Below are 10,987 nucleotides of genomic sequence, written 5' to 3' on the forward strand. Positions count from 1 at the left end.
CTAAAATGATTTTTGAGTGGGCCCATATCAAAGCTTAGTGCTCAGAATTGAAGGTGCTGTGTCCACTCTTTTATCTCCTCATATATTAGGTACCTTGAGTTAAACTTCACTTCACCATAGGTAGGGCTTCCTTATCTAGAATATATCTGTACGTACAAGTGTTTGTGGTGTAAATACATAACCCTCACATAGGAAGTGGTAGTGTCGGGTAGCAACTAATGCAATAGTAAAGGTGGCCATACACGGACCGATTTTTTACTTACAAACGACCGATTCCCGAACGATCCGATGCTATCGTTAAGTTATCGTATAGTTGGTGGTGTACGAACGATCGTCGGCCCACTAAACGAGCCGACATTATCGTCCCCAAAATCGATCGGCCAGGTTTAAAAATTTTGGTTGTTTAACGATAAAATCTGCCAGTTGGTGTGAGTGTCAGACATTTGTCTTTCAACGATTGTTCTCTGCGCATGTCACGATTGCCAGCAGCGGAAGTCAACGACATCGATCGTACGTAGATGTACGATCGTAGGTATTTTACGATAATGATGCGACAAAATCTTTCCCGAATTATCGTTGCCCGTGGATGGCATATCGTATGGGAACTCGATCGCCATGCGATCGTTTGTCGATATAATCGTTCATCGCACAACGAGCGAAATCGCCTCGTGTATGGCCACCTTAAGACATTCATTTATATCACTTAACATAACAAACAAATATGGGTTTTATGCATGATATAGATTGCCCTCCTTTCTTCTAAATTGATTCTATCCCCAAACATATTTTACTGCTTCCATTCTTATTTAATCCTAAAGCTGCTTAACAAAAATAAGGTAGAGCACAGAAGGGCATATTTATAAAAGAGTGAAATCAGAGTTTCCTTTCATCATCTCACCTACTTGCTTCCTTACCTAAACAACTACTCCTAAAAACAGAACTCTGCCTCTGAACTCTGTATGTGCTTGCCAATTATTTTAACAAGGTGTTTGTGTATGTGCAAGCGTTACGTCTCACCGTGAGAGAATGCACACTACCAAGCTCGTTCCAAATAATTCAGTCTCTTACTTGACATAGATATTGTCTTTTTTGCCACTAAACAGTCGATAACCATTCTGTTAAGAAACCTTCATTTGACTCAATCTATTACATACAACCTTTTAATTCAAAATATTTTTCTATACTTTCCCTTTCCTCCAGACTGCTTGAATGCCTTCTTTTTATGTATCGGTTACAGAATACAGCCATAATTAGGCATATATTTTAATTAGAAATGGCTGTATATAGCACATGGCTGTCCAAGTAACAATGAGATATGTTATTTAGGGGGAAAGACTGTACAAGTATAGGCTCTAATATGTGGACATGTCATATTTCTGTAATTTGTATCACCATAACCTAATTCTGATAAAAAATACCAATTGGATTGTTTTGCCACCTATATATTCATGGATTTAGTTACCATAAAGTACAAGGTAATATTACAGAGAAAAAGGAAATCATTATTAAAAATTAGAGTTATTTGCTGAAAATGAACTCTGTAGGAAATGACCTTTCTGTAATTCAGAACTTTCTGGATACCGGGTTTCCCAATAAGGGATCCTATATACCTGTACTGAAATAAGAGACCTTACGTCTCACATTTTGATTCAAGCCAGGGTTTCCAATTGTTGTTATATTTTAGAGCAGGGGTCTCAAACTCGCGGCCCGCGGGCCATTTGCGGCCCTCGTACAGTATTTTGTGGCCCGCACCAACGCCTTCTCAAAAGCAATGAATGGATTGCGATTTTTATTGCGATTCAAGGGATAATGCAAGGCACGGCGGGCGGGACCTGCTGATTGCGGAAATGATGTTATGCCATCATAACAGTTATTATGGGAAGACGTTCTGTGTGCACAATTAGCTGCTAAGGAGCTAATTGTGCACACAGAACGTCTTCCCATAATAACTGTTATGATGGCATAACGTAATTTCCGCAATCAGCAGCTCCAGCCCGCCGTGCCTTGCATTATCCCTTGAAAGCCAATTTTTTGTGAAATCCCTTATGCGGCCCAGCCTCATCCTGACTTTGCCTCCTGCGGCCCCCAGGTAAATTGAGTTTGAGCCCCCTGTTTTAGAGAGACAAAGGGGTTGTGGAATTTCCCCTAAATCTAGCCAAAATAATTTTTCCCTTCAGGTTTGTTCAAAATCTGAAGGCAAATTCTGCTTACTTTATAGTCCTTTTCTGTTGCAGACTATTTGGTCTCTGTGACTGTGAATATGGCTTTTATCTTACCTTTCTGCTTGGTCATTTAGAGTAAAGGGGTCGATACACTGCCAATATGTCCTCATATATGGGGAGGCTGAATTATCAAAATTCAAGATTGAGTTTTTACTGGCGAATTTTCACATTTTTTTTTGTTAACAAATCCCGACTATTTGAGATTTCAGAAAATATTTGTTTGAGCATTTGCGTTAACTTTTCTGTAAACTCAATTCTTTTTTGAAATAAGGCTATTTATTATCTAATAAAGCTGTGTTACAGAAGTTTTATTTCAATTACACGATGAATAGTGATGAGCAAAATTATTCACCAGGCTTCACTGTGAAAAAACGTCACTATGGAATGGAAAAAGTCACCTTGAGAAAATATCATTGGCTTTTGCAGGGCAGAATGAATTGTCCACTCTCCCCTAAGCTTTTTGCTGCAGAACTTGTTTTCATTCCAAAGGGAGTAGAACCAGAGATCTATAGTCTATTACTGCCAGGGAGGGTAAGGTTGTAGGAAAACCTGGCCTTTGCTGACCCTGAAGGCTCCTTAACATGCTGGCTTTCAGTTATTGACACTTTGTTATCTACACCCCTCTTCTTATTGATTGGAACAAGTCAAATATATTTTCAGTAAATTATAGACTTCTGAATCCAACAGTTATGCCCATTAAACTGAGATATGCAAATTGATTGTTCTTTCCTGCACTAATTTGTACTAGCACCATGCACCGGTTTATTACATGAAACTATTTTGTTGCCTGAGGCCCAAGGTAAAGTTTACAGTTTACTCTAGTGCAACACCTGCCTTGACCAGGTGGTTAATACAGGATTTTCTTGGACTAGAGTCCTGAGTGGGTCGGGTACCTGTTTGTACCAGCTGGTTACCAGCAAAAAAAGCAGGTACCCTAAGGGTTGCGGGTAGGATTTTTGGATGGGGGTATTTATAAGGGTATGCGGGTCGTGGGTCATGTTGGGGTGTTTTCCATATTTCTGATATTATACTACCCATATTATCTATATTTTACTCCTTTTTAAAACATTTTGTTGAACTTTTGTTCCCCCTGCCCACTTCTCATGAAGTCACTTCCAGTTTGCAGCAACAACACTTCCTGTTTTATGCTGGTCAGAGGGCTACGGATTAGGTTGCAAATAAGGCAGTTGTGGGTCAGGTCTGGTGATGGATCAAAGCGAGTAATGTGAGTAGTGCTATGACATACTCTTTTCACACTCTCATTATTTTTGGAGTGAGTGGGTATATTTCTAAGCATTAGACCAGGAGATTAGTGGGGAGAATTAGACAAGACACCAGTACAACATTGCTAATGTTCTAACTGGCTATAGGCTTATTCTAGGTAGGCCCACTCCACATTTAACATAAAGGAAACAAATGGTGACAGTTGATGAACACAAATGAAATGCAGTTAGAAAATAAGACAATAATCGGAAAGCAGCTAAAGATGATTTAGTATTAAAAAATCATTCTCTCTGCAGACAGCTCTGTACGTGCTCCAAGAGGGGTTTCATGAGCAAACATTAATTTTTGGCAACATTAAAACTGTTTTGTTAAAAAGAAGGCTTTCTCTTGTGAGTTTCTTTAGTATTCACCAAGTGCCTTTTTAAATATAGAGAGCTGGTGTAAATATATCATTCATATTAATGTAGGGCAAACAGTGAGAAAGTACCAGTGTTAAACCCTTTTTGGTTTCAGTTGCTCCTGAATTACCTCTTTAGATACAATGAGATCCTACTCAACTCATCTCCATGACACTAGTAACATCTGTCACATTCTTGACCCATCCTCTTGTGGATCAGTCATCCATGCTCCTGTATTATTAAGCCTTGATTATCTCAACTGCTATTGCTTTAACTTACTTAGCTGTCTTTTAGCCTATTTGTTGTAAAAGGAAGGGTTAAGGGCCTTTATGGTACAAACAGATCATTTTTCATTTAAATTCTACCCTGTATTACCATAGATGAAAATGTTATAGCAATGCAAAGCACAAATATACTAAAAGAAGATCTGTGAAAGCTATAAATTTGCACCAAGATATGGATGATGTCAAATACATCTGTGGAGCAAGTAAGTTTTACTCACTTTTATTCATTAAAGTTATTGAGATATAATCAACTGTCATCTGTTTGCAGGAGGGCAATCCATTTCAATTGCAATATTTTCGTATGAACGATAAAAGCAATTTCGAGAAATTTTAGAACTTCAAAAATTATCGTGGTTACTCTGAATTTATACCATATCAGAAATCAGAATAAAATCGGATCTTAGCAAATGTGCCCCTAAGAATCTGAATCCAACAATTCGCCGTTTAAAACTTGCCAAGTTCATGTAGAAGTCACTGGGAGTTGTCCCTTCACTTTCCTGGAAGATCCTTATTTTGTCTCGAAACTTTACAGTTTTTGGATTTTTGATGCTGGTTTTTGTGCAACAAGTCAAAAAAGTTGTGGTTTTCGGATTGACAACTCGAAAAATGTATGTTTTTTGCAACTTTTTCTTGCACTGGCATTTTCTATAGATTTTTTTAGTATATGTTAGACATTCAAGTAAATAAGTCTAGTTGAGTTTGAAAATTTTTACAAAATTATAGATTTCCAGTTTATGTGCCCCTTAGGGGCAGATTTATCAAAATGTGAGTTTAGAGCTTAATACATAAAAACTCACCCATGTTCTATTCATTTCTATAGGATTTTTAGAAGCGTATTTATTAAATAGTGAGTTCTAACCTTCACCCATTGATAAATATGCTTCTAAAATTCCCATAGGAATGAATAAAACAATGGTGAGTTTTTATGTATTAAGCCCTAAACTCACATTTTGATAAATCTGCCCTTTGGAGCATTGTGCACAAAAGGGGTTATTAGTTACGCTCCTACTAACAAGGATTCTTTTATTTTTCTGATTTTTGCTTTAGGAATTATTGAACAATATCCGAGGCATGTGTATAGGGAAAAGAGTTTGGAAAGATACAGAACATGAACTTGTGGGGAAATCATTCAGCATATTGACTTAAATCTGTCCAGGTCAATTATACGTGAGGATTTCTAATTACTTTATGGGGAATCGTATTGATTCTTGTGTAAGCAGGTACACACTCGTGCATATCTTGCAGCCGCTGCAGCCAGGCTTTCTACATCCACTTAAATTTCTCTTCCAGTTGGATCATCAGCCAGATTTTATTTTACTAAGGCAGACATAGGCCCAGAAGATAGAATGGTTTTGTGCTATGGACAAGACAAATCTGTCTGCAGTCTCAGTAAGGGGCATATCTGTAAATCTGTGTAAAAAAAAAGCAGCTCAGAATTGACATTATTGAGTTTTACACTGGATCACTGCATAAAAATACAGGATTACAAAGTTGCATTAAAAAGGTCAGCAGATGTAAGAAACTGCCTTGCAAATCAGTGGGTTATGGGTTTTCTACAGCATTACTATTGATCACAGTGGATTCTGACTAGTGTAAAATAATGGTACAAAAAAACAGAAGTCATTTACTCCAGTGCAGGCCCAGACAGTACGTGGATTATGGCGAATACCAAAGGGGCTGCTGTAAGATGCCATAGACAGTCACTATTTATTGGGCTGGGGGGGGCTGTTTGGACCTCTCTGTACTTAAAATACTAGGGCCTATTTTGAATGTCAGTCAAGTCCTGCTCCAGTGCTAGAGTGCTAAGGGGCACAAAAACATGACTTGTTTACTATAGTGAGTGTTAGAAAGCGTGCCTCTTAGTGCTCATTCAAAAGAACTTGCATCCTAGGTCTGGTTGGCTGGCTGGTTTGCACCTAGTGCCAGGCAGGCCATCCTTACCGCAGGAAGTATAGGACTCTATTATTGGTAGTGCTCAGTGCCACTCAACGGCAGCATTGAGCACTATCACCCATCCAAAATATTGCTCCCCAATGCAAATTGCACACAGTGAGAAATAATTTGGACTAGTGTTTAAATTGATACGGAAGCTAAAAAACTACACTTCAAAATGTTACTATACATTAAGGGGCCCATTTAATAACCATCGATTTTGTTTTTTAAACTTGAACCAAATGTTTACCCCAGAAAGTGCCAGAGAGCTGCAACTTTTCTGAGATTTACTATGGGGCCCATTCAGAAAAAAACATGTTTTTTTTAGAACTTTTCGTAATGACCATGATAATATCGTTAAAATTGCACTACTTTTTCTTGGTTTCCTTTTTCCAAAAGACTACGACCATTTCGGATTCATTCAAGCTTCAGTATCGTGACTTTCCTTGGGCCAGGTTGGAGCTGCAGAGTGCCATTGAGCCCTATGGGAGACTTTCCTTGGGCCAGGTTGGAGCTGCAGAGTGCCATTGAGCCCTATGGGAGACTTTCCTTGGGCCGGGTTGGAGCTGCAGAGTGCCATTGAGCCCTATGGGAGGCTTTCCTTGGGCCGGGTTGGAGCTGCAGAGTGCCATTGAGCCCTATGGGAGGCTTTCCTTGGGCCAGGTTGGAGCTGCCGGGTTGGAGCTGCAGAGTGCCATTGAGCCCTATGGGAGACTTTCCTTGGGCCAGGTTGGAGCTGCAGAGTGCCATTGAGCCCTATGGGAGACTTTCCTTGGGCCGGGTTGGAGCTGCAGAGTGCCATTGAGCCCTATAGGAGACTTTCCTTGGGCCGGGTTGGAGCTGCAGAGTGCCATTGAGCCCTATGGGAGACTTTCCTTGGGCCGGGTTGGAGCTGCAGAGTGCCATTGAGCCCTATGGGAGGCTTTCCTTGGGCCGGGTTGGAGCTGCAGAGTGCCATTGAGCCCTATGGGAGACTTTTCTTGGGCCAGGTTGGAGCTGCAGAGTGCCATTGAGCCCTATGGGAGACTTTCCTTGGGCCAGGTTGGAGCTGCAGAGTGCCATTTAGCCCTATGGGAGACTTTCCTTGGGCCAGGTTGGAGCTGCAGAGTGCCATTGAGCCCTATGGGAGGCTTTCCTTGGGCCGGGTTGGAGCTGCAGAGTGCCATTGAGCCCTATGGGAGACTTTCCTTGGGCCAGGTTGGAGCTGCAGAGTGCCATTGAGCCCTATGGGAGACTTTCCTTGGGCCGGGTTGGAGCTGCAGAGTGCCATTGAGCCCTATGGGAGACTTTCCTTGGGCCGGGTTGGAGCTGCAGAGTGCCATTGAGCCCTATGGGAGGCTTCCAAAATCATGCACTGATGGTTCAGAAAGGTTTTGCGCCGTTTACGATCGTTCAGATCTGAAAATTTTGTGACTATCGGATCACAACCACAATATTTTCGTACGACCAAAAAAAGAATTTTCACGCAATTTTCGCACATCAGAAATTATCATGGTTACTCAGAATTTTTTCCAGTCGTGCTTTTAACCAGTGAAAATTTGTGCTTTAACGAATGAGCCCCTAGGTTTCTAAACAGATAAAAATCTGAATTCAACAATTCGCCAGATTAAACTTGCGTTTTTGTCTCTAAACTTTAGAGATTTCGATGGGTTTTGTACAACAAAAACTCGACTTTTTAGAATTGTCACACCGACAATATTGACATTCGGGAAAACCAATTTGGTCGAATTTGGTAGTTAAAAAAATGAGAAATGTTTAAGGGTTACTGTCATGATTTTTTGGGGCACTTTTTATTTTTAATTTACACTGTTACATAGCAAATAATTCACTCTACCATTTAAAATGTTATTCTTGAACTAAGAAATGTATTTTTAGCTGTAATATTGGTGTGTAGGCGCCATCTCAGTGCATTGAGCTTTCAGAAGGAGCCAGCGCTACACATTAGAACTGCTTTCAGCTAACCTATTGTTTCTCCTACTCCCATGTAACTGGAGGAGTCCCAAGCCGGACTTGGATTTCTTACTATTGAGGGCAATTCTGAGACATATTGGGAGCTGCTATCTTGCTCCCTTCCCATTGTTCTGCTGATCAGCTCCTGGGGGGGTGATATCACTCCAATTCACAGCTGGGCAGTAAAGTGTGACTAAAGTTTATCAGAGCACAGGTCTTGCTAGACCCATGTGAAATTTCAAAATTAAATGGAAAAAAATCTGTGTTTTTGAAAAATTGATTTTAATGCAGGATTCTGCCGGAGAAGCTCTATTAACTGATGTGTCTTAACAAAAAACATTTTTTCCCATGACAGTATTCCCTTAACTGTAGTTCCTGTTTGTTTTTCCCTGGGCTTTTATACAGGTCTTAGAATATAACTTTCTTTCAGTGAGTCGTGACAGAATTTACATCACTAAATACCAATTATAACTAATAACATCACTAAGTTCATGGCTTTTGTATATCATATAGACATTACACGTCATTTTCTCCTAATGCAGTAGATTCAGGTCATCTGCACAGGAAACCTGCAGACATATTTATAAAGGATTATATATACCTTATTGAGAAAAATGAAACATGCAATTACAGTTTCTTATTAAAAAGGGGTAATTTGGGGACTTTTCTCTGTATACGTTGCTATCACTTTTACATGGTGATTCCCCTTCGACTGCAACTTTGTGACCATAAGAATCCATGTGTCGTTGCTTATAATGTTAGCGTCTGTCAGACTCTGTGACACATTGCTGCCTCTGCATTCCTGGGTGCTAATCATTCCCCTGTGCCATAAGCCACACACATTTTATTGACAATAATGTATAGTGCTCACACACAATTCCAGGTCTATTGATTGCTGGGAATTTTTTTCCCTAAGAAAATCTCTTTGATAAAATTGTCCCTTGTGTCATTGCTTAGTGCAAGCATTAGACCGACAGTGCATCCCATTACTGTGTCCCTGTTTCCAGTGATAAATGACCCTCACTTCATAGACAGCTTACAATAAAATGATTTTATTCTGTTGGCAAATCAGCCAATGTCTGACTAACAGGCAGCAGTCATGTGATGCATCTGCATTTTTATTCTATCTGTCTAATAAAACTGCTAAGTTCTCAGAAACCACGAAAAATAGAAAATGTATGCAAACTACAAAGATGCCCAAAGGATCACTATGAATAAGTTTATATCAATTACATTTTTGGATTAAGATCCCATTTAAATTTTGCTTTTAGTTATTTTATTCATGTCACACATTCCTACCACAGACAGAAGTGAAACAGAGTCAATTGATATGGTTGGAAGTACAATTAAAAATGACACAATGTGAGCTGGTGGGCCGTGTGTACTTGAGGTGATTCCCACTGAATGAATGTAGTGATTCTGGAGGGTCTCGTTGGCAACATTCTATAGAATATATGCAGAGACGGACAGGGCCACCAGGAAAAATCCCAGTGGGCCCCAGCGGGCCAGACCAGATCCTTGTTGCTGCTTCCCCCTCCTGTAGGGGGTGTGGGGGACCTGGCCGGCGGGGGTACCTTGGGGGGTGCAGGGCCCCTGGGGCGCCAGCCCCGTAGGACCCTGCACCCCCAGTCTGACCCTGAATATATGTCTGCCCAAAGGTATAACTATGCTAGACTGTAAAAGCTGTGATTGCAGGGATACCACACAAATGCATTAGAATTGGAGGGGGCTTCAAAAATATGGTGTCAAATTCTGGAAAACATAAAATGTGGGAACTTGAATTGGAGACTGACTGTATATTAAATGAAAGTGTCATGGGATCCAGTCCCTAGCTGTTTGGCGGTTTGTAAGGGCTCTGGCACACGGGGGAGATTAGTCGCCCGCGATTAACTCCCTGTTAATCGCCGAAAAAGACTTGCGAGTCTTTTTCGGCGATTTCCGGAAATCGCCCCGCCGCGTCTGCCATCCCGCCGGCGACTTACATGTTCGCCGGTGGGATGGCAGGGGTAGGCAACTCGGGGAGATTAGTCGCCCGCGAACAGGGAGTTTTATCGCGGGCGACTAATCTCCCCCGTGTGCCAGAGCCCTAAGGGTTTTGTATGTCTTATTGGCTGTTATCTTGCTCCCTTCCCATTGTTCTGCTGATTGGCTGCTGGGAGGGGGGTGATAACACTCGAACTTGCAGCTCAGCAGTAAAGTGTGCCTGAAGTTTATCAGAGCACAGGTCACATAGCTGTGGCACCCTGGGACATGAAGAATATGGCTAGCCCCATGTGAAAAACAGATTTCAATGCCGGATTCTGCTGGAGAAGCTCTAATAACTGATGGGTTTTGAAAAAAAAAAAACATGTTTTGCCATAACTGTATTCCTTTAATGCCTTTAAATAACAACTATACCAATAAACAATGAATTCTTTAATCATTTGTGGATTAGGTAACAGACTCCTACGGACTGTTAAATGACTAACAAAGACTATGACTTCTCTATTGTATTGGGCCGTAGCTACCGGAATGTTCTCGGCAGCGTTGCATTGTGCTCCTTTTCCCTGCTTCATCAGGAATAATAAACAGACAATGCTTCTCCAAGTGCGTATCTAAATGCAATTTGGGAAAATAAATAAATAAAATCAACTGTCATTAGCTCCCGTTTCACTTAGAGGAAGAGGAGGTCAAATAAGAAATGGCGTCAATTAGAAATGAAGCCGGAACGACCTAATGATGTTGGATTTCACATTTTTCTATGCCTTAATGCAATTCATTATAAACCAAACTGACTTCAATAAGCTGCAGATATTAGCTTATCTAATACAGTTTTAGTTCCTACCTGCTCCCTGACCCTTAGAGTAACTGTGCTGTCACCAGTCAAGACCACAGCCACTGGGACTCCATATAATTGAACGCTGCAGGAGCTGGGCTGTGGATTTTTTTTTCCCCTTCAGGTCTATAGTTGGGTTTTCTTTCCCCTGGTTGTTGATTA

The sequence above is a fragment of the Xenopus tropicalis genome, chromosome 1 (genome assembly GCF_000004195.4).
Source record: "Xenopus tropicalis strain Nigerian chromosome 1, UCB_Xtro_10.0, whole genome shotgun sequence".
Lineage (NCBI taxonomy): Eukaryota > Metazoa > Chordata > Amphibia > Anura > Pipidae > Xenopus > Xenopus tropicalis.